The following is a 23,920-nucleotide window of genomic DNA, read 5'->3' as shown; positions in this document are numbered from 1 at the left end:
AACACAAATGTAAAATATTAGACTGGGTAGAGAGAAAATCAGAAATTCCTAAAATTGGGAAACGATCACATTTAGTTGAAAATAAAAATCCCTCACAGAGACATGTATTTCTCTGTGCTATATACAGTGCCTTGCGAAAGTATTTGGCCCCCTTGAACTTTGCGACCTTTTACCACATTTCAGGCTTCAAACATAAAGATATAAAACTGTATTTTTTTGTGAAGAATCAACAACAAGTGGGACACAATCATGAAGTGGAACGACATTTATTGGATATTTCAAACTTTTTTAACAAATCAAAAACTGAAAAATTGGGCGTGCAAAATTATTCAGCCCCTTTACTTTCAGTGCAGCAAACTCTCTCCAGAAGTTCAGTGAGGATCTCTGAATGATCCAATGTTGACCTAAATGACCTAAATGACAAATACAATCCACCTGTGTGTAATCAAGTCTACGTATATCCAATAAATGTCGTTCCACTTCATGATTGTGTCCCACTTGTTGTTGATTCTTCACAAAAAAATACAGTTTTATATCTTTATGTTTGAAGCCTGAAATGTAGCAAAAGGTCGCAAAGTTCAAGGGGGCCGAATACTTTCGCAAGGCACTGTATGTACTGCCCTCGGAGTCTACTTACTATTCAGATGACATATTCTCTGACCTCCACTTAAGAGACATGCCATTTTCAAACCCAAGATAATATGCCGGTATGTGCTGACCTTAACTCTCCCCGATTCAAAAAGCACACAGGGCGACAACTTTGTAATCAAATCAAATGTATTTGTCACATACACATGGTTAGCAGATGTTAATGCGAGTGTAGCAAATTGACCACAATTGATTTAAATCACTTGAATATGACACCCCCAGAAATAATTATGACACCACCATCAGCAAAAACTCTGCTGCAGCTCGGCTGAAGCCTGGGTCTGTACATTGTCAATGGTAGGGTACGAGGTGACTCTTTGGGACAAGGGTGTCAAACTCAAATCAGTGCATGGGCCATATTGAAAAAAAATTATAATAATTTGCGGGCCAGACATTCTATTATGTTTGTTAAAAAAAATATATATATAAAAAAATTCATGCATACAACCTCGACCCAAACTGGCCATTGTTTATTAGAAAAAAATGTCTCTTTATAAAGTCCACTTATGTACATAGGATGTTGTATATAGCATTTTAACATTTTAAAACAAAAGAGAAAAATAATATTGGTCCAGCCTTAGCTGCTATGCTTTCAGATGTGCATAATATACTGCAACCCTAATCAAAAAGTATTTCACTCGAAATGACAATGGAAAACACAGCTAGGTTGATGTAACATTTCAAAGTAAAAAATGTTTTCAATTTGCATGGATCACCTATCCGGTTGAATGCAGCATTGCTGTATTTTGTATTCCAAAACAATTGTCGGCCTAGCTGAGTAGCCGGCTAAGGCTACTGCTCAAATGTTGTTGTAGAGCTCCACTTGTTTTAAGCCCTACCTGTAATTTAAGTAATTTTTCATTTATTTTTTAAAGTGGATAAAAAAAAAAATAATAATAATAAATGAGATTGTATTTGTATTTATTATGGATCCCCAAGAGCAGCAGCTACTCTCCTGCGGTCCAGAAAAATGAAGGCAGTTGATACTATTAAAAAAAGGCACCCAGGCCCCTACTTCAATACTACCACATTATATACAGTACAAAATCCATGTTATCGTGTGTGTATGCATGTGACTGTGCCTATGTTTGTGTTCCTTCACAGTCCCCGCTGTTCCATAAGGTATATTTTTATATAACTTTAATGCTTGCATCAGTTACTTAATGTGGAATTGAGTTCCATGTAGTCGTGGCTCATTGTAGTCTGTTCTGGACTCGGGGACTTTGAAGAGACCTCTTGTGGCTTTGGGATATTTGTATTTTATTTTACCTTTATTTAACTAGGCAAATCAGTTAAGAACAAAGTCTTATTTTCAATGACGGCCTAGGAACAGTGGGTTAACTGCCTTGTTCAGGGGCAGAATGACAGATTTCTACCTTGTCAGCTCGGGGATTTGATCTTGCAACCTTTCGGTTACTGGTCCAACGCTCTGACAACAAGGCGTCCTGCCACCCCAATATATGGGTGTCCGAGCTATGGGTCAGTCATTCAAACAGACAGTGCATTCAACCTCTTATAAATAGTGAAAAGTCAATCTCTACTCCACATTGGGCCAAGAGAGATTGACATGCTAATATTAATATTAGCTCTCTGTGTACATCCAAGGGCCAGCCGCGCTGCTGTGTTCTGAGCCAATTACAATTTTCCTAAGTCCCTTTTTGTGGCACTTGACCACACATCTGAACAGTCGTCAAGGTGCGAAAAAACTAGGGCCTGTAGTACCTGCCTTGTTGATAGTGTTAAGAAGGTAGCGCAGTGCTTTATTATGGATAAAGCCACTTACAAATGTGGCTATTTTTTCCTTTCTTGAGTACTGCAGCTCCAAAATGCAGGTGTTTCAACCTAGCTCAGTGCTTTCTGTGGTGGCGGGGCAGCCAGTGGAAAATATAGTGTAGGGGCAGGTAATGTTCTCTAGTTGCACCGTGATTGGCTCAGTGTTCTGTCACTCATGCAAGCAGTCATCATCATGAATCAAGTTGACAATCTACTAGCAAATCCTTTTCAATCTTGTCATAATGACAAGAAATTATAGATAAAACGTATTGGTGCTCATTGGCCATTGGACATAAACATACAACAACTTAGAAATCTCAAATCCAACAATGAGTGGTTTGGGGAGGAATCAGTGGCTAACTGCAAGCGTTGCAAAGCAATCACTAGCTTGCTATTCAGTGGAGTGAGTATGTGGTCCAACTCTGGGTTTAAGGGTCTCTTTTCCAAGCTTAAAAAGGATGAATATTCAACAAGATGGGCCAGAAAAGGTTGAATAGATTGGCCATGCTGTCATGTCAATCCATCATGATTTCTGCCGTGTTCAAAACAATTGGAAACTCATAACTGGAAAATCTCAGACTTCAGTGAGTTCAAGACAACTGGGCAAATACGTTTTGAATGGTCATCCAACTCGAAATTCCAACTCGGAAATTTGGGCCTCTTTTTAGAGCTCTGAACTGAAGGTCACTGACGTCATGGTTCGACCTTCTTTTATTCCGTTTCCAGTTGTCTTGAAAGCACCGTAAATCCAGAGAATGCCAGACTGATGACAAAGTTTGATGACAAAATTTGCCCACGAAGGACCGCCGCACCACCTTCCTGTTCAAATGGGCGCAACAAGGTGATGACAAAAATGTATTGTATGCTGCTGAATAAAATATGTAATTTGAATTTTGATGCTGTACATTTCAAAAGTGCTGAACAAACAGTTATGTTGACTACGTCCGTCCTAGCTCGCTCATTTGTCTTAATAGAAATTACGGATTGCCTCTTATCCACTCGTCCCCTCATGTCATAGTTTGCACATCTCAATTGTCAGTAGAAACCACATTTGTCAGCCAACCAAATCAGCTATATTTTATTTAAAGTCAGTAAATGAGCTGAACCATTGCAACACCTGACTAAGGATTCACTCCATGGTGCTGAAAAGAAACCTCTGCTGTTGGGACAGCTTTATGAAGGCCCTAACAGTTTGTTGCCACCATTTGTCACCGTTATAGTGCAATTAATGTATTGTTTAGTGTTGTATAGTGGCTTTTCTGGCATGATTCCCCCCAATGTTTGGGGGCAGTTTGCCCCACCACGATTTACATGCTTAAATCGCCACTGGTCACAAGTCGGATTTGGCATGTTTTGACACGTGCTTTAGGAAGACATACCTATTGCTCATCTCTTGATCAGTAGCACAATTGATTATATGGTCACAGAGACTGACCATTTATCTAACTTTTAGTACATTCACATTTAAACCCCTTACCATAGCTGCGAAAAGTAGGGGTGCTGAAGGTATAAAATATATATAAAAAATGTATAATCTTCACAAAAATAGTGCACTGGGCCTTTACTAGTCGTGTATTAGCAGACCGATATAGCAATCTGTAGCGCGGGCAAACCGCACTAGACAAAAAACATATGAATTGCACCCCCAAACTACTTCCCGCAGTGTTCCTCAAGAGGAAAGAGAATTTCAATTTTTTTTTTTTTTTTTTTTTTTTAAACCTTTATTTAACCAGGCAAGTCAGTTAAGAACAAATTCTTATTTTCAATGACGGCCTGGGGACAGTGGGTTAACTGCCTGTTCAGGGGCAGAATGACAGATTTGTACCTTGTCAGTTGGGGGGTTTGAAAAATTCTGAAGACAGAATTAAGGAAATTATCAAATCAAAAACATAGATATCCAATACAACTAAATTTTACACCTTAAACACATTTTACACCTTAAACACACATTTGTGACCCATTTAACAAAGCTAGGCATATGTCGTACGTCACTACTTCACAGGAAAGGTATTTGAATGTCTTTTTTTAATCCAAAGGCACTTTTTGCAGGTTGCTGGATCAAATCCCCGAGCTGACAAGGTAAAAATGTGTCGTACTGCCCCTGAGCAAGGCAGTTAACCCACTGTTCTCTGGGCGCTAAAGACCCCTCTGACTCAGAGGGGTTGGGTTAAATGCGGAAGACACATTTCAGTTGAAGGTATTCAGTTGTACAACTGACTAGGCATCTCACACCCCCTTTCCCCTATCGACAGATCAGTTAGAAAATGTGGTGATGGGCTACTTTCTGCACACGCCATGGTCAGTGTGAACCGGTGTGACTTGACACAACGCTGGCGAAACAAGATGTAGCTACAAACAAAACTGACTGCAGCGAAGCGTTCATCCATGTACGAGTAAGCGTCTAGCTACATTCAGATATATGTTTCTAAAAAAAGTCATTTTCATTGCAAGTTAAAGCGTACTGTCAGCTAGCTAGTCAACATTGAACCTAGATGGTTAGCTTTAGCTACCTACAGATTCATACTACAGCTATGACAATCAGTTTGTATTGGCAGCAGTACGAGTTGGGATTATGCCAGTTCATTGTTTAGCCAGCTAGCTAAACAAAAGACTCCACTTCGCCAGATGGTTACATGACCCATCAAGTTAGCCAGATACAGTGGGGCAAAAAAAGTATTTAGTCAGCCACCAATTGTGCAATTTCTCCCACTTAAAAAGATGAGAGAGGCCTGTAATTTTCATCCTATGTACACTTCACCTATGACAGACAAAATGAGAAAAACAAATCCAGAAAATCACATTGTAGGATTTTTAATGAATTTATTTTCAAATTATGGTGGAAAATAAGTATTTGGTCAATAACAAAAATGTATCTCAATACTTTGTTATATACCCTTTGTTGGCAATGACAACAAAGGGTATCATTTTGTCTGTCATAGTTGAAGTGTACCTATTATGAAAATTACAGGCCTCTCATCTTTTTAAGTGGGAGAACTTGCACAATTGGTGGCTGACTAAATACTTTTTTGCCCCACTGTATGTCTGGGGGTGATTGCTGCCATCTATTGTACTTCATGAACATGTGTGCATGTCTAGACAATAGTGACTAGGGTTGCACATTTTGGGGAATATTCAGAGGTGGAAACTTTCAGTGGGAATAAAAGGGAATATATGGTTATTAACAGGAATATATGCAAATTAATATTAATACCATTTAAATGTAGATGTTGTTTTGAATTGGATACATTTACCATATCATTTGGAGACAGAAACATAAACCTTTCAACGTATCATAAGTAGACATAATTGCAAATTATGAAATCCTTCCAATAGAAATAAAAAAAACAATTTAGTTATGAATTGAACATTAATTAAATGAGTTGACTCTTCATATGGGATGATTTCACTGAACAACAGAAGGGAATATTGAATGATCCACCGCATCTCCCAAAAACGTTTTCAACATCAAAATGATTGTCTAGAAACGAAAGCTTTGGTTGCCTTCCTCTCAGGCTTCCATGTCTTCTCCCTGGACCTTCTCAATATCCACCTCTTGAACATCAGACTCTGAAGCCTCATCTTCACTGTCACTTTTCAACCTTGTTAAAGATGGCTCGTTGTCAGGCTCAAAAAGCCTCACATGTTCCTAGTTGGCCACCAATTTTTCAACCCTTGTATTAGTCAGCCTGTTGCTTGCTTTAGTGTGTGTGTTCCCAAACAAGGACTAGTTGCGCTCTGAGGTGGCTGATGCTGGTGGGATTTGGTGGACGATGGAGGCAACAGCGGAAAGAACATCAAATCCAAAGTCCCTTCCACCAGGTGGCTGATGAGATATGTTGGCACGACTGCCATATTGCATCTCCATCCCAAAGCCCTTGCTTGGAAGTACTTCGCCAGAACTGCCAAGAACATTGTCCTCATCCAGGCCATGGTGGCGAGACACGGTAGTGATGACACCATAGACCTTGTTGATCTCTGCAACAGACAGGATGCTCTTGCCAGCATACACACAACATGTACGCAGCGGCGTGTATGGTTTTCAGGCAGAAGACATCACGCGGTTTGATGCATTTCAGAACTGCAGTTTCTCAGATTTCTTCTCTTACATTTGCAAGCAGAGTCTGAACATCAGACAGGATGGCATTGTCTCCCTCAATCTGTGCAATGGCTACTGCTATAGGTTTCAGGAGTTTCAGGCTGCTTACCACTCTCTCTCAAAATACATCATTCAGGAGGATCCTCTTGATGGGGCTGTCCATATCAGCAGATTGTGATTGCCATTTCTAGGAGACTCCTTCCCCTCCAGGAGACTGCCAAACATGGCGACAACACCACCCCAACGGGTGTTGCTGGGCAACTTCAACATGGTGCTCTTATTCTTCTCACTTTGATTGGTGAGGTAGATTGCTGCTATATCTTGATGACCCTTCACATACCTAACCATTTCCTTGGCTCTCTTGTAGTGTATCCATTGTTTTCAGTGCCATGATGTCCTTGAGGAGCAGATTCAATGCATTAGTAGCACAGCCAATGGGTGTGATGTGAGGGTAGGACTCCACTTTAGACCAAGCAGCTTTCAATTACTGAAGCTGGAGTCATATCTCCCTCACTAACTTTAAGCATCAGCTGTCAGAGCAGATTACCGATCATTGCACCTGTACACAGCACATCTGTAAATAGCCCACCAAACTACCTCATACCCATATTGTTATTCATTTGTTGCTCCTTTGCACCCCAGTATCTCTACTTGCACATTCATCTTCTGCTCATTTATCACTCCAGTGTTTAATTACTAAATTGTAATTATTTCGCCACTATGGCCTATTAATTGCCTCACCTCCCTAATCTTACTACATTTGCACACACTGTATATAGTTTCTTCTATTGTGTTATTGACTGCATGTTTGTTTATTCCATGTGTAACTCTGTGTTGTTTGTGTCGCACTGCTTTGCTTTATGTTGGCCAGTTCACAGTTGTAAATGAGAAATTGTTCTCAACTGGCCAACCTGGTTAAATAAAGGTGAAATAAAAAATAAATAAAATAAATAAATGTTTGCAGCATTGTCTCTCACCAATGCAAATACCTTCTGTGGTTCAAGGTCATTGATGACTGCCTTCAGCTCATCTGCAATGTAGAGACCGGTGTGTCTGTTGTCCATTCTGTCTGTGCTCTTGTAGAATACTGGTTGAGGGGTGGAGATGATGTAGTTAATTATTCCATGCCCATGACCATTCAACCACCCATCAGAGATGATTGCAATACAGTCTGCTTTCTCTACGATTTTCTTGACCTTCATTTGAACTCTGTAAACAGCAAATGAGTAGTTAAAGCATGACTGGTTGGAGGGCTGTTTGCTGTGCGAAGAATATTCAGAATTATCTTCAATACACATTGCCTGTGAGCATCAGAGTTGAACCAGTTGCATACACAGCATGAGCAAGACATTCATCAGCATTTATCTGACTGCGTTCCTCCATTGAGTCAAAAAAACTTCTGATTCCAGGAGGACCATGAGCTGTTGCTATCGATAAGATGTCTGATTCATCATTTTCACCTCGAATAGAAGTAGAGGGACTTTTGTCAGAGGTTGCTTGTTGTGAGCGCTGAGAGAACTTTATGCACTTGGCCAGATGGTTCTGCATCTTTGTTGCATTCTTCGTGTATGATTTGGCACAGTATTTGCAAATGTATACAGCTTTTCCTTCTACATTAGCTGCAGTGAAATGTCTCCACACATCAGATGCCCGTCAGTGCCCGTTGCATTTTCCTGTAAAGATTAGGGGGAAAAAATGAGTAAAAGACCCCAAATACAACTCCTTTGTAAGATAAATGTTTTAAAATTAAACATGTATGGAAACAGGTGAATTAACACTCCTCAGTTAGCAGGCTCAAGCAAGCTAAAACCCACATGGTAGCAAAAACTAACTAGCAGAAATTGTTAACGTTAGAAATGATTTAAACACACTTTGCTGTAGGCTACTATTTACTAGTTGTCAAAAAATAATGTATGTCATAAAGTATATTCACCCCACCCAGTATTGTAATCAAAACTTACCAGAAAGCATGTAGTCCTAGGCTCAGACAGTGTAGTAGTGTGGGCTCAAAAGCATCTCATTCGTGTGCAAGATCTTGAGAATCAACTGTACATGTGATGGAAGAATGCACTGTGCATGCAAAGGGTTGCAATTCCATTGAATTGGGGATAGTTTCATTAAAATATGCCACAAGACCTAGAATTGCCTTATGTGTATCCCACAAAAAAAGGTTCACTGTTATAAGCTAACTGTTTTGATTAAGTTAAGCAAAATTCCCGGGCTTAACTTCCCATGGAAAATTTCCGACCCTTTGCAACCTTAATAGTGACCCATCCACTAAGCTAGATGTGGCTGGGGGTGGTGATGGGCTATGAAAAGCCAATTGACATTTTCTCCTGAGGTGCTGACCTGTTGGACCCTCGACAACCACTGTGATTATTATTATTTGACCCTGCTGGTCATCTATGAACATTTGAACATCTTGGCCATGTTCTCTTATAATATCCACCCGGCACAGCCAGAAGAGGACTGGCCACCCCTCATAGCCTGGTTCCTCTCTAAGTTTCTTCCTAAGTTTTTCCCTTTCTAGGGAGTTTTTCCTAGCCACCGTGCTTCTACACCTGCATTGCTTGCTGTTTGGGGTTTTAGGCTGGGTTTCTGTACAGCACTTTGTGACATCAGCTGATGTAAGAAGGGCTTTATAAATACATTTTATTATGGCATTTCTTTCACATGGCCCATCAATTTATACAAGTGTGCCGGGGTAAGCGTCCTCTAATAATTATTTAAAGCATAATATATTTTTATCTGTATACTTTCTGTTTTTGATATTGCTACTATGCTTAGTAACCATTTCACTGTACCGTTTACACCTTCTGTATCCTGTGCATGTGACAAAGAAACATAGATTATATTTGATATAGTGTGTTTACCAGAAACGGTTATGTGAAGTACAACATAACCTGCACTAAAGTCAGATTTGATCCAATGGAAAAAAACGCAATTTCAAATCCTTAAACATAGTACCACATTCCAGGTGGTGGGTCACATTTGTGAGCACCCATGGGGTGTAAGGATGGGACAGGCCCGCTTTTGTCCCCATCTGGTGGCTAACTGACTTGTTACAAGGTGTGGCAGCTCTCCACAGAGACATAATTGACTGCAGCTGCACACTTGGCCACAATTAGGGCTGCAGCAGCACATAGGCTTTGCAGTGGCATTCACACAGGAGAGCGAAACATGCTGAAGCTCTGTCGCAATCGTTGGACCAGAACCCCAATATGATTAAGGTTTGAAGCTCTCTTTGCTCTGGGGTAAAATACTATCTTCCCCAGTATTTATGGCCAGATTTGACTTGGAGCATTTGCTATGTTTAAGAAGTGAATTGCCTTGTCTGACTACCACGTATGTAACACACTCCACCTATGGAGTTGTTACACATAAGACATAACCATCAGTATAAAAAGATTGAACATACCCAAAAACAACTGTGCCTAATTGAGGAGTCCATAAATGTAAATTATTTCTTGGAGCATTGGAAATCACTCAACAAACAAAAAATATAATAATTGGAGACACAAAATGGAGATAGAGTATGGGTTAATCCATTTTAAAACCGTATGTACAACCTCACCAAGGCACAAGACAAATTGCAGAAATATGAATTTTTCATTAAAAAAATTCACTAGATTTCCACTTCACTGAACAGGAATTGAGGGGGAAAAATACTGTGGTAACAATGGCATATTAAACAAGATAATTAAACACAGTTCTGAAAAATTCCATTTGGCCATCTTACAATTATTCAATTTAAGTGTAGGCTATATCCTTGAGACTTGAAATGGACTCATAACCCCTTTAAGAGTGGAGATACATTTTTACCCCAAAGCTCAAGTCTTTCTTGTGAAGATCAAAAGCTAAATAGGTCTATAAGATCCGCATTCTGTAGGGTTTTTCACTTCCTTGTGGATAACAGTAATTAATGCGGGTAGCATTATATGAGGATATATGTGTCTATCAAGATAGATTTCAAAGGTTTTACTGAAATCAGTCATTTGAAATACATTAATTAGGCCCTAATCTATGGCTTTCACATGACTGGAAATCTAAAAGAATTCCCGAGACTGGAAAATACAAAAGGCAGTTGAAACAATAGCAAGTAGCCTCTACAAAAAAAAACACATTTATCTGGTATAGAACACTGGAAACTTTGTAGATCATGGGCTAACCAAGTTATTGTCCTTGCCATCAGTGAGGTAGGTGTGGGGTGGCCATTATAATACAGAGGATGGTTCAATTTTCTCATTCTTCTCAACTTCAAGATACTGAAGAAATATGTATTTTGATTAATGGGGGGACAGATGCCTCCTTACTTCATGTTTATGCTCCCACTGATAATAACCTACAGTTCGTTAAAAAATATATTTCATTTCATTCTGAATAAGGCACCTGGGGGTGCTTATAATCGGAGGTGATTTTTAATTGTGTGATAAACAAATCTAGACAAGCTTCCTGCAACCAACGTTCTCTCCAAAATGAGTAAAGCACTTAAGAATAGCTGCGTGAAGGCTGGATTGGTGGACATCTGGCACCATGTGCATCCTACTTTTTATTCTAACCCACACAACACTTTTTTTTCCAAAGAGTAACTAAGTGCGACATACTACCCATCACTGTCCGACCATCGGCCTGTGAGTCTCCAATAAGAAATAATAGAATGTCTAAAAGATGGCGTTTAACACTGGATTACTGAATGATATAGAATTTAAGGTATTTGTTGAATCAGAGACAAAGCAACAGCTTGAAATCAAAGCTTTGCCTGACATGTCGCCTGTTACTCTCTGGGAGTGTGCCAAAGTGTACCTGAGAGGGCATATAATTGACTTTGCGTCTGTAAAAAAAAGAAAATAGAAGAGGAAAATAAGTGAGGCCTATAGTCACGCTTGAAAATAAAAAATGTGAATTACAGTGGCAGCATAAGCAACAGCAATCCCAGATCATCTTAAAGGAGATGGAAGTGGCAAGAGTGGAACTTAAAAAGCTGTTTTCTGGAAAATGATGTAATCTAAGAAATATTACAAAAGTGGAAATGGCTGCATCTAGAAAATAAAGAAAGAAAATAAAGCCTACCAGTAATGATACTTTTCTAACAAAACCCAGCCATATTTGTGATGCATTTGCAGACTTGTGTAAAATACGTTGTAAAAAAACCCACTGATAAGTGCAAAAATGTGGAGGAGATTAAGGGCTTCCTTCAGAGCGTTAAATTGCCTACTATTTCAGAGGAAGAAGAAAGAAACGGACACGCCGATCACAGAAATTGAAATTAAGCAAGTGATGATAAATCAAAACACTGAGTCCTTTGCAAATGAATTCTACAAGAAATTTGCTGAAAGTCTCTCCTATACTATTACACTGAACAAAAATGTATACGCAACATGTAAAGAGTTGGTCCCATGTTTCATGAGCGGAAATAAAATGTCCCCAAAATGTTCCATATGCTCAAAAAGCAGATCTTTCTCAAAATGTCAGTACAAATTTGTTTACATCCCTTTTAATGAAAATTTCTCCTTTACCAAGATAATCCATCCTGACAGGTGTGGCATTTCAAGAAGCTGATTAAACAGTATGATCATTACACAGGTGCACCTTGTGCTGGGGACAATAAAAGGCCACTAAAATGTGCATTTTTGTCACAACACAATGCCACGGATGTCTCAAGTTGAGGGAGCGTGCAATTGGCATGCTGACTGCATGAATGTCCCCCAGAGTTGTTGCCAGATAATTGAATGTTCATTTCTCTACCATAGCTGCCTCCAAACCGTTTTATAGAATTTGGCAGTACGTCCAACCAGCCTCAGAACCGAAGACCGCGTGTATGGTGTCGTGTGGGCGAGCAATTTGCTGATGTCAACATTGTGAACAGAGTGCCCCATGGTGTAGGTGAGGTTATGGGCAGGCATAAGCTACGGACAGCGAACACAATTGCATTTTATCAATGGCAATTTGAATGCACAGACAGTGGCAAGATCCTGAGGCCCATTGTCATGCCATTCATCAGCCACCATCACCTCATGCTTCAGCATGATAATGCATGGCCCCATGTCGCAAGGGGGACTCTATTTCTGAAACTATCCGCCGCCATTGTCGCAACCCCTATTACCAGCCTGTTCAACCTCTCTTTCATATCGTCTGAGATCCCCAAGGATTGGAAAGCTGCCGCAGTCATCCTCCTCTTCAAAGGGGGAGACACCCTGGACCCAAACTGTTAGACCTATATCCATCCTGCCCTGCCTATCTAAGGTCTTCGAAAGCCAAGTCAACAAACAGGTCACTGACCATCTCGAATCACACCGTACCTTCTCCGCTGTGCAATCTGGTTTCCGAGCCGGTCACGGGTGCACCTCAGCCACGCTCAAGGTACTAAACGATATCATAACGGCCATCAATCAAAGATAGTACTGTGCAGCCGTCTTCATCGACCTTGCCAAGGCTTTCAACTCTGTCAATCACCATATTCTTATCGGCAGACTCAGTAGCCTTGGTTTTTCTGATGACTGCCTTGCCTGGTTCACCAACTACTTTGCAGACAGAGTGCAGTGTGTCAAATCGGAGGGCATGCTGTCCGGTCCTCTGGCAGTCTCTATGAGGGTGCCACAGGGTTCAATTCTCGGGCCGACTCTTTTCTCTGTATATATCAATGATGTTGCTCTTGCTGCAGGCGATTCCCTGATCCACCTCTACGCAGACGACACCATTCTATATACTTCCGGCCCGTCCTTGGATACTGTGCTATCTAAGCTCCAAACGAGCTTCAATGCCATACAACACTCCTTCCGTGGCCTACAACTGCTCTTAAACGCTAGTAAAAACAAATGCATGCTTTTCAACCGTTCGCTGCCTGCACCCGCACGCCTGACTAGTATCACCACCCTGGATGGTTCCGACCTTGAATATGTGGACATCTATAAGTACCTAGGTGTCTGGCTAGACTGTAAACTCTCCTTCCAGACTCATATCAAACATCTCCAATCTAAAATCAAATCTAGAGTCGGCTTTCTATTCCGCAACAAAGCCTCCTTCACTCACGACGCCAAACTTACCCTAGTAAAACTGACTATCCTACCGATCCTCGACTTCGGCGACATCATCTACAAAATAGCTTCCAACACTCTACTCAGCAAACTGGATGCAGTTTATCACAGTGCCATCCGTTTTGTCACTAAAGCACTTTATACCACCCATCACTGCGACTTGTATGCTCTAGTCGGCTGGCCCTCGCTACATATTCGTCGCCAGACCCACTGGTTCCAGGTCATCTACAAGTCCATTCTAGGTAAAGCTCTGCCTTATCTCAGTTCACTGGTCACGATGGCAACACCCACCCGTAGCACGCGCTCCAGCAGGTGTATCTTACTGATCATGCCTAAAGCCAACACCTCATTTGGCCGCCTTTCATTCCAGTTCTCTGCTGCCTGTGACTGGAACGAATTGCAAAAATCGCTGAAGTTGGAGACTTTTATCTCCCTCACCAACTTCAAACATCTGCTATCTGAGCAGCTAACCGATCGCTGCAGCTGTACATAGTCTATTGGTAAATAGCTCACCCATTTTCACCTACCTCATCCCCATACTGTTTTTATTTATTTACTTTTCTGCTCTTTTGCACACCAATATCTCTATCTGTACATGACCATCTGATCATTTATCACTCCAGTGTTAATCTGCAAAATTGTAATTATTTGCCTACCTCATGCCTTTTGCACACAATGTATATACTCTTTTTGTCCCTACTGTGTTATTGACTTGTTTATTGTTTACTCCATGTGTAACTCTGTCTGTTCACAGTGCTATGCTTTATCTTGGCCAGGTCGCAGTTGCAAATGAGAACTTGTTCTCAACTAGCCTACCTGGTTAAATAAAGGTGAAATAAAAAAATAAATAAAAGGATCTGTACACAATTCATGGAAGAGGAAAATGTCCCAGTTCTTTCATAGCCTGCATACTCACTAGACATGTCACACATTGAGCATGTTTGGGATGCTCTAGATCGACATGTATGACGGTCGCACAGCAATTGAAGAGGAGTGGGACAACATTCCACAGGCCACAATCAACAGCCTGATCAACTATATGCGAAAGAGACGTGCCCCGCAATGCATGAGGCAAATAAATGGGGGTCACACCACATACAGACTGGTTTTCCGATCCACGCCCCTACATTTTTTTTTAAAGGTATCTGTGACCAACAGATGCATATCTGTATTCCCAGTCATGTGAAAGCCATAGATTAGGGCCTAATTAATGTATTTCAAATGACTGATTTCGTTACATGAACTGTAACTCAGTAAAATCTTTGAAATCTATCTTGATAGACGCATATATCATCATATAATGCTACCCCCATTAATTACTGTTATCCACAAGGAAGTGAAAAACCCTACAGAATGTGGATCTTATAGACCTATTTCGCTGCTGAATTGTGACTACTGCCGACTACTGCAACAAGCATACCGTCACAGACTGAAGCGATTTGTCAGCACGATCATACATCCGGACCAAACAGGGTTCATAATAGGGAGGTACTCAGGAAATAATATCCCCAGGCTTCTCAACATCATGGCTCACTCCCGGAGAGTAGGAGAGGAAGCTGTGGTCCTCTCTCTGGATGCAGAAAAGGCCTTTGACCGGATTTCCTGCGAGTTTCTAGCCCAGACGTTGTTTCGGGCCAATGTTTCTAAGTTGGATACAGGGATGCAAACTGGTGAGGGTCCAAAAAGGTGCCCTTTTGTTTTGCACTGAAACATGCTAAAGAAAACCCTGCTAGGGGGAAATGCAGGTTAACTAATTAAACAACAAAGAATATGATCTACATGATCAGTCTCTGTGTGAAAAATAAAAAGTGGTTCATGTGAACCTAACTCGCAGCTAAAAAACGTAAAGAAAGCAATCCAATGCTATGTGTTACCTAGACCTACTGCAAATGAGAAAGAACAATACACTAATATTGCAGGTAGCCATGACAGCCTTTATAATAGAACACTTGTGACCACACACACATCTAAATATTGCACTTGGGAAAAAAATATCTTTAAGGTAGAAATAGAATGAAACAAACAGGCATTCTATTTTTTCTCTATTATAGTGCCCACTATAGACATCGATCAAGTGCACAAGTCTACATGTGGGCGAAAAATAATGTTCACTGAATAAAAAATAAAAAGTAATAATCTCCCCCACACTCACACACGTGTTACTGTCAAGTTCAACACAACAAAAGCAATATCTTTGGGCTACACTGCACATTATTAGATTGTACACTTTCTGCCTGTAGACATCTGTTCTACAATGTGCCAGCAGAGCATGATACCCTTTGTTGGCATAATTGACCTCTTTCAGGCAGAGAGTACACCTGGCATATCCCTTTTCATCCACTGTATTGAAAAAGGGATAAAGAGGGAAAGTGTGTGGTGTTCGTTTCACCTCTATGGTGGCATCCAGTTTAAGCCAGGCCCAGCTCCACTTCATCCCTGAATCCACTTGTTTTAACAAGCAACGCCTCATTTTCACCTAATTTTCTCATTCAGAAAATAAACCACATACTGTAGAGGGAAAACATTAGTGCACAGATAACTAGTTATAGTTAGCTAACAAACAAACTGACATTTCACACAGATTGCCAGGGTCCAGTAAGCAGCTAACGCATTATAACTTGATGAAAGGCAAGGAGTCGTAGCGGATTGGTTAGATTACTAACGTTAGCTCATCTGACGTTGTAATGTTATCGGTCTGACTTTATTAGCCAGCCAATTTTCACCCCATAAACTCATTTTTATCAATTAAATTGGCTAATGCCCATGATTTCTCTGGCTAGCTAACAGATCATTTGAACCAGCTTGCAAGATACTTAACAATGCGAACAATACTTGGTCCACCACACTTTCTCCCTCACCTCAAACTTTCTAAATGCCAGTTGTTTTTCGGTTACAGCTCATGAAGTACGCTTCATCCCCTTCCCACCCATGTCTCCGTGGTCAGGCTTCTCACCTACCTATCGTTATCGTTCAGGGGACGCGCTGCTGTAAATTAAATGACAAACTGCCTTTCCACTCTCCCGCGCGGATGCTGTAAAACTAGCAAATTGGTTGTCTTCTCTCTCTTCAGTCGCGTGCTGCATTATGTTGTTATGTGAACGATTGGCTGAGCCTTGGATACAGCCAGTATTGCTAATACGCATATCACTCATTCGCATACAGCCAGTAGTCATCGAAACTTTTCTTATCGGATCTACACGAATCACGTAGGTCACCTATTTTGGATTCAAAACGGCAAATTTCCCCTGAAGATGACTAGTTTGCATCCCTGTGGATAAGAATACTTTATTCAAATCCAAAAACCTCAGTTCATGCAAACAGTGCTATATCCAATTATTTTATTCTGGAAAGCGGGACAATACTTGGTTACGGATTGAACCCCCTACTGTTTGATAACTGTATTGAACCTTTAGTCCAAATGATAAGGGATGAAGAGGATATTAAAAAAGGTATTAAGATTGGTGGAGAGGAGCATAAGATTTCCCTATATGCAGATGACATTCTCCTCTATTTATCTTAGCCACAGGCATCCATCCCATGTAGATTATTAAATAGTTTGGTCATTACTCAGGGTACAAAGTAAATGTTGACAGAGGCCATGAAAATAGGAGGCGACATTTCACAGCAAGCAAAAGCCTTGCTGTCATTTAAAATGGCCAAATTGTAGTAGAAGATATTTATGAATTACCATACCTGCTCGTCTAGATCATTTGTATGAAGCAAATTACACTAAAATGTATTGTATCAATAGAATTAGAGCAGATACGGACAGATGGAACATTCCGCCCCTCTATCTAGAAGGGAGTAAAATCAGTCCAAATTAACATTTACATTTACATTTACATTTAAGTCATTTAGCAGACGCTCTTATCCAGAGCGACTTACAAATTGGTGAATTCACCTTCTGACATCCAGTGGAACAGCCACTTTACAATAGTGCATCTAAATCATTAAGGGGGGGGGGGGGGGTGAGAAGGATTACTTATCCTATCCTAGGTATTCCTTGAAGAGGTGGGGTTTCAGGTGTCTCCGGAAGGTGGTGATTGACTCCGCTGTCCTGGCGTCGTGAGGGAGTTTGTTCCACCATTGGGGGGCCAGAGCAGCGAACAGTTTTGACTGGGCTGAGCGGGAACTGTACTTCCTCAATGGTAGGGAGGCGAGCAGGCCAGAGGTGGATGAACGCAGTGCCCTTGCTTGGGTGTAGGGCCTGATCAGAGCCTGGAGGTACTGCGGTGCCGTTCCCCTCACAGCTCCGTAGGCAAGCACCATGGTCTTGTAGCGGATGCGAGCTTCAACTGGAAGCCAGTGGAGAGAGCGGAGGAGCGGGGTGACGTGAGAGAACTTGGGAAGGTTGAACACCAGACGGGCTGCGGCGTTCTGGATGAGTTGTAGGGGTTTAATGGCACAGGCAGGGAGCCCAGCCAACAGCGAGTTGCAGTAATCCAGACGGGAGATGACAAGTGCCTGGATTAGGACCTGCGCCGCTTCCTGTGTGAGGCAGGGTCGTACTCTGCGGATGTTGTAGAGCATGAACCTACAGGAACGGGCCACCGCCATGATGTTGGTTGAGAACGACAGGGTGTTGTCCAGGATCACGCCAAGGTTCTTAGCGCTCTGGGAGGAGGACACAATGGAGTTGTCAACCGTGATGGCGAGATCATGGAACGGGCAGTCCTTCCCCGGGAGGAAGAGCAGCTCCGTCTTGCCGAGGTTCAGCTTGAGGTGGTGATCCGTCATCCACACTGATATGTCTGCCAGACATGCAGAGATGCGATTCGCCACCTGGTCATCAGAAGGGGAAAGGAGAAGATTAATTGTGTGTCGTCTGCATAGCAATGATAGGAGAGACCATGTGAGGTTATGACAGAGCCAAGTGACTTGGTGTATAGCGAGAATAGGAGAGGGCCTAGAACAGAGCCCTGGGGGACACCAGTGGTGAGAGCGCGTGGCGAGGAGACAGATTCTCGCCACGCCACCTGGTAGGAGCGACCTGTCAGGTAGGACGCAATCCAAGCGTGGGCCGCGCCGGAGATGCCCAACTCGGAGAGGGTGGAGAGGAGGATCTGATGGTTCACAGTATCGAAGGCAGCCGATAGGTTTAGAAGGATGAGAGCAGAGGAGAGAGAGTTAGCTTTAGCAGTGCGGAGCGCCTCCGTGATACAGAGAAGAGCAGTCTCAGTTGAATGACTAGTCTTGAAACCTGACTGATTTGGATCAAGAAGGTCATTCTGAGAGAGATAGCGGGAGAGCTGGCCAAGGACGGCACGTTCAAGAGTTTTGGAGAGAAAAGAAAGAAGGGATACTGGTCTGTAGTTGTTGACATCGGAGGGATCGAGTGTAGGTTTTTTCAGAATTAACATCCTGGCAAGATTACTACACCCATTTCAGATGCTCCCTATCCCTACAACTACCTCTACTTTTGACCTACTGAATTGATTGATCACATGTTTTATAAAAACACCCACGATTGTGATTAAAAACACTGCAACTCGCTAAACAGTCGGGTGGCCTAGTTGTGCCCAACTTTAAGTATTACCAATGGGCAGCTCAATTTAAACCATTGACTACCTGGCTTGTTAATGACAGTGGGTCTCAATGGCTCAACATTGAGAAGTCCTTGTGTACTTCCATACCCCGGCAGCTCTTCCATTTTCCAATTCCAATAACAGAGAACATGAGCTAAGCACCTGGTCTCAGTTCAAAATTAAGATTTGGAGAGTGGTTCAGAAAATATCCATACACCCGTCAGTCTCAAAACATTGTACCATCTCTGACTCAACTTACACCAACTTTTCCATGGAGACACAAAGTCATTCCAGCAGCAAACAGGGTGAGTTTGGCCTACCTAGTAGGGATGGGCGGTATCCCGAGTTTCATTTCGTCATACCGTCCTCCTCTCACCCCGGGATTTAGGGTATTACCAGTTTAGTACACAAGGGGCCGCCAAAAAAACACAACCCATTGGGCTCCTATTACCAGAATAGCGCATTTGCATGGAGGCTGCTAGCTAAATATGCCAATGAGCACAAAAGAAAAAAAGACTAATTGCAAAGACAGGCAATCTAGATTAAGTTATACATATATAGGTAGGCGCTACCAAATGCCATTTTTGGTGAGTTTGGACTTCTACAAGCGAATATAAACGAGAGACATTGTACAAATGAACAACGTTTTGATGCACACAGTACTGGCTCTCCAGCAGCATGTCTATACACTGTGTCTGTGCGGAGTCTGGAGTTGCTAAGGCAACAGGCCTGTCTGTGCTGCTATAGGAGAAGAGGGGGAGGAGCAAACAGGCCGAGAACGGAGAGGACAAAAAACGCAATGAAATCAAGACAGCAGTGGCAGCAGTACAAATAACTCACCCAAAGGGCTTTGCCTTCTCAAACATGGCAGAAAGCTAACACAATATGATGCCCTTAATACTTTAGACACTTACTTAGATGGCAAGTAAACTAGGGGTCATGTTATTGCATAATTCTGCACTTTTTCACGCGGTAGAAAAAAAAAGAAGATAAAACACACAAGAAATATCTTGCTATGTTTTCTAAACACAGATCTAAAATGCTTCTTATTGTCATTTCTGCTTGGCATCAGACTCATTTTTCAGTTCAGCTTCAGTTGCACTTCTAAACTCGGATGAGATTTCACAAACAGGCATTCTATCAGCTGGCTACATTCGTTCTATGATAAGCCTAAACATTCATAATATGATGGCCATGCATCGCTTTTGAAAAAAAGACCTTGCCGTTTCATTGTAAGCTCATTTACTTGTATGGTTGCCCGCCAAATAACGTTGCACTTCTGTTAACATCCAATGAACGTCGATTGTGTTGCACTCATGTATTTTCGGTGAAGTCCCTGATTACTCTATTGAAAAAACAAACAAAACACTTGACTTTCAATATAAAACATGACTCCTGTCAATACCCAGCTGTATTCGTCTGCTCCCACTTTTCCTGTTGCGCTATTTACAAACAAACAGGTGACTGGCTCAACTGCGCTGGGGAACTAAGTAGGCTTCGTAATGTAAAATAATGTGACAGGTGAAATAAGAACGCTATCTTCTTTGTCTCCTAACGCACTGCACAAGTTGACTGCAGGTATTGCCTTAAATGGCTACAAATATTCAAATGTATTGAAAAACCTCAAAGAAATAGTTTCAACGGTATCGAAAAAACATCCCGTGGCTATTTCCAAATACCCCCGGTATACCACCCAAGCCTACTACCTAGGAGAGATGTGTATACATTCTTACAAAATCAGACACTTTCTAGAGAAGCATAAAGTCTGGGCTATCATCCAGCGCCCCAAAACACCAGAACTGTTCCTGACGAGGAATCAAAATCAAGAACCTGTCACCAACAGTATCTTCCTTTTGTACCAGAACCTTGTTTCAACTGATGATTGTGACTCTTTGTATTTGAAAAGTAAATAAGAGATAGAAATAGATAAGATTCTCTCAGACCAAGAATAGGGTGGCATTATGTACTGAGGTACTCATAGTGACAAATTCTAACTCTTGGAGAGAATTTATGCGGAAAGTGACTTCAAATGTTTTCAGAACAACCCCCAAACGTTACGTTAAAAAGCCCGGAATCACCGCCGCCAGTGACCACTGGAGGCAGTGTGGAGAACAAGAAGGTAACCACCATCATATATTATGGTCCTGTCCAAAGTTGAGCAACTTCTGGGACTTGGTGTACAGGGACCTCTGCCAAGTGTTTGAAGCAGAAATCCCACAGGATTTTAAGACCGCTGTATGAGGTCACATCTGCTGGTATCATTGGCAGGGAAAGTATTTATTAGTTACAAATTGGCTTCAACCCAGCGGTTGTCCAAAATCTAAAGAGATTTATGAAATGGAAAGGATAACCCATTCTTTAAGACTTCAGTGTGAAACATGTATTTATAAAATGGGTACCTATAGAGAATACCCTTTTTCTGACACCCAACTAGAGTGAACCAAGCCCCCCCCCCAGCTTTTATCTCAATTTTCTTCTCCTTTTTATATTACTGTCCTGTCTGTCTGTTACTCAGTGATACAACTCTATTATAACTATTGCTGACAATACTGTCTTGTCCTCGTTTCCATTATTACTATTTATTTTTCTTTTGTCAAGTATAACTACTTGTAGATAACTATATTAGTATGGTCTGTATTGTGGTACATGTATTGAATATGCACCTTTTTTAAATTTTTGATTTATTTTTGTATTTTTGATTTCACTTTTATTTAACCAGGTAGGCTAGTTGAGAACAGGTTCTCATTTACAACTGTGACCTGGCCAAGATAAAGCATAGCAGTGCGACACAAACAACAACACAGAGTTACAAATAAACAAAGGTACAGTCAATAACACAAAAGAAAATAAAGATTTTTCAATTTATGTACAGTGTGTGCAAATGTAGAAGAGTATGGAGGTAAGGCAATAAATAGGCCATAGAGGCAAAATTAATTACAATTTAGCATTAACACTGGAGTGATAGATGTGCAGATGATGTGCAAGTAGAAATACTGGGGAGGAAAAAGAGCAAGACCAATGACAATGACACTTTTTTTAATGGCTTTTTACCCAATCAAAAGTCAAATTCAATGAGACCTGGCTCAACATATTCAAATGTACAATTAAAACAATTGCTCTATATGGATATGAAGTATGGGGTCCACTAACCAATCAAGATTTCAATGCTTTTTACTTTATTTTATTACAAACATCAAACTTAAATCCTTCAATGCAGAATTCTGCAAAAGCATTCCTAGAGTACAGAGAAAATCCCCAAATAGTGCATGCAGGGCAGAATTAGGCCAATATCCATTACTAATTAATATCAAAAAACAAGCCATCAAATTCTAACCACTTAAAAACAAGCGACCCCTACTCCTACCACTACAAAGCCCTGAAATGCAAAGAGATTAACAGAGAAAAGTCCCCTCATTCAGCGAGTCTTGAAAGCAAGTTCACAAATCACTACTAACCCAACAAAGCCTCAGGACAGCACTCAGACCCAACCAACAACCCCCCCCAAAAAAGATCTTACCTATTGGGAATGCATTACAAAATCTCAAAGTAAATGTAAATGCTATTTGGCCCTAAACACACAGTGGCAGACTCTGACCACTGTGATTGAAAGAAAGCTGAGAAAAAAAATGGACAAATGTACAGACTCAGTCAGCATAGCCTTAACATTGAAAGAGGCCGCCAAAGCCAGACCTGGCTCTCGAGAGAAGACAGGTTTGTGTGTCCACTGCCCACAACATGAGCTGGAAACTGAGCTTCACTTCCTAATCTCCTGGCAAATATTTCCCTCTGATTACAAGGACCCAAAAATCATATATAGACAAGCTCCTGTATCCGTCAGATGAAAATACCGCAGTGTGCAATCGTCTCAGCAAAATGTGTGACCTGTTGCGATAAGGGTAACCAGTGGAGAACAAACACTAAAGTAAATAAAACCTAGGCCATATATTTATCTGTGTAGTTATTTATCTTACCATAATTCTGCTTTTTGCACACACAGCACATGTTCTCGCAAACACTGGGCCCTAGTGGAGCCAGCTAGTTGTACCAGTAGTTGAATTAGTCTGAACCATTATATTTTATTTCATGTAGCGACCGACGGCCTGTACAGGTCCGGAGAGAGAGCCTAAATTCTAGTACCATTGATATGTCTAATGATCTGTAAATAGCTGATAGGAAGAGGTGAGACATGGAAATACCACACACACGCACACACAGACAGAGAGAGAGAGAGAGGGTCAGTTCCTCTCCAGTGCACTAAGCCAAATGACCAGGGCTTACCAGGACGTGACATCACTCAGTCACAAAGAGTCTGACCCCACTGACACCCAGAAGATACAGACACATAACACCATAGATAGAGGTCTCATTCTGTACACCACAGATGCATACACACACTTATTAAGAAATAAACAACCACCCCAAACACACAACCCCTGCACCCACATACCACACAATACCTCCACCATCTCTCTCTCTCTCACACACACACACACACACACACACACACACACACACACACACACCTCCAGGCTATAGAATACAAGTCAGTCAGTCTTAGTGCTGGGCAGAGCTTATTCCCATCTGATTCGAAGGCTACAGAAGATATGGAAAAGCTATTTAACCCTTAACTTAGCAGCACCCCCCCCCCACACACACACACGCACACCCTCACTATGTACACCCCCGCCTTTTGACGGTCCCCAGGTTGGAAGTCTTATCCAAAAAGGAAAGGATTATTATTCTTGAAGCACCACCAAAAATTATACATCCTCCATTTCTCCCTTTTCCACCCGATGGCTGTGAATAAAATGAGTATTACTCTATAATTCCACACCCCTTCATCC

General features: G+C 41.4%; 1 protein-coding gene across 4 annotated transcripts in view; it reads right to left on the bottom strand.

Moving 5' to 3' along the window:
- Positions 1-23,920, bottom strand: part of LOC135544687 (F-box/LRR-repeat protein 17-like) — a 315,158-nt gene that overhangs the window by 188,284 nt on the left and 102,954 nt on the right. For 2 of the 4 annotated variants that reach the window (XR_010456362.1, XR_010456360.1), the window contains one exon: positions 15,941-18,333. The exons of 1 other annotated variant lie outside the window; for it this stretch is intronic. The gene's annotated coding sequence lies outside the window, so the exon portion shown is untranslated. Of the gene's footprint in view, positions 1-15,024; positions 15,195-15,940; positions 18,334-23,920 lie in introns of those variants that run through there. One more of the 4 variants, XR_010456361.1, reaches the window with a different exon arrangement.

Source organism: Oncorhynchus masou, chromosome 1, assembly GCF_036934945.1.
Source record: "Oncorhynchus masou masou isolate Uvic2021 chromosome 1, UVic_Omas_1.1, whole genome shotgun sequence".
Classification (NCBI taxonomy): Eukaryota; Metazoa; Chordata; class Actinopteri; order Salmoniformes; family Salmonidae; genus Oncorhynchus; species Oncorhynchus masou.
Note: the sequence above shows the minus strand (reverse complement) of the source record. Positions and strands in the feature narration are given on the sequence as shown.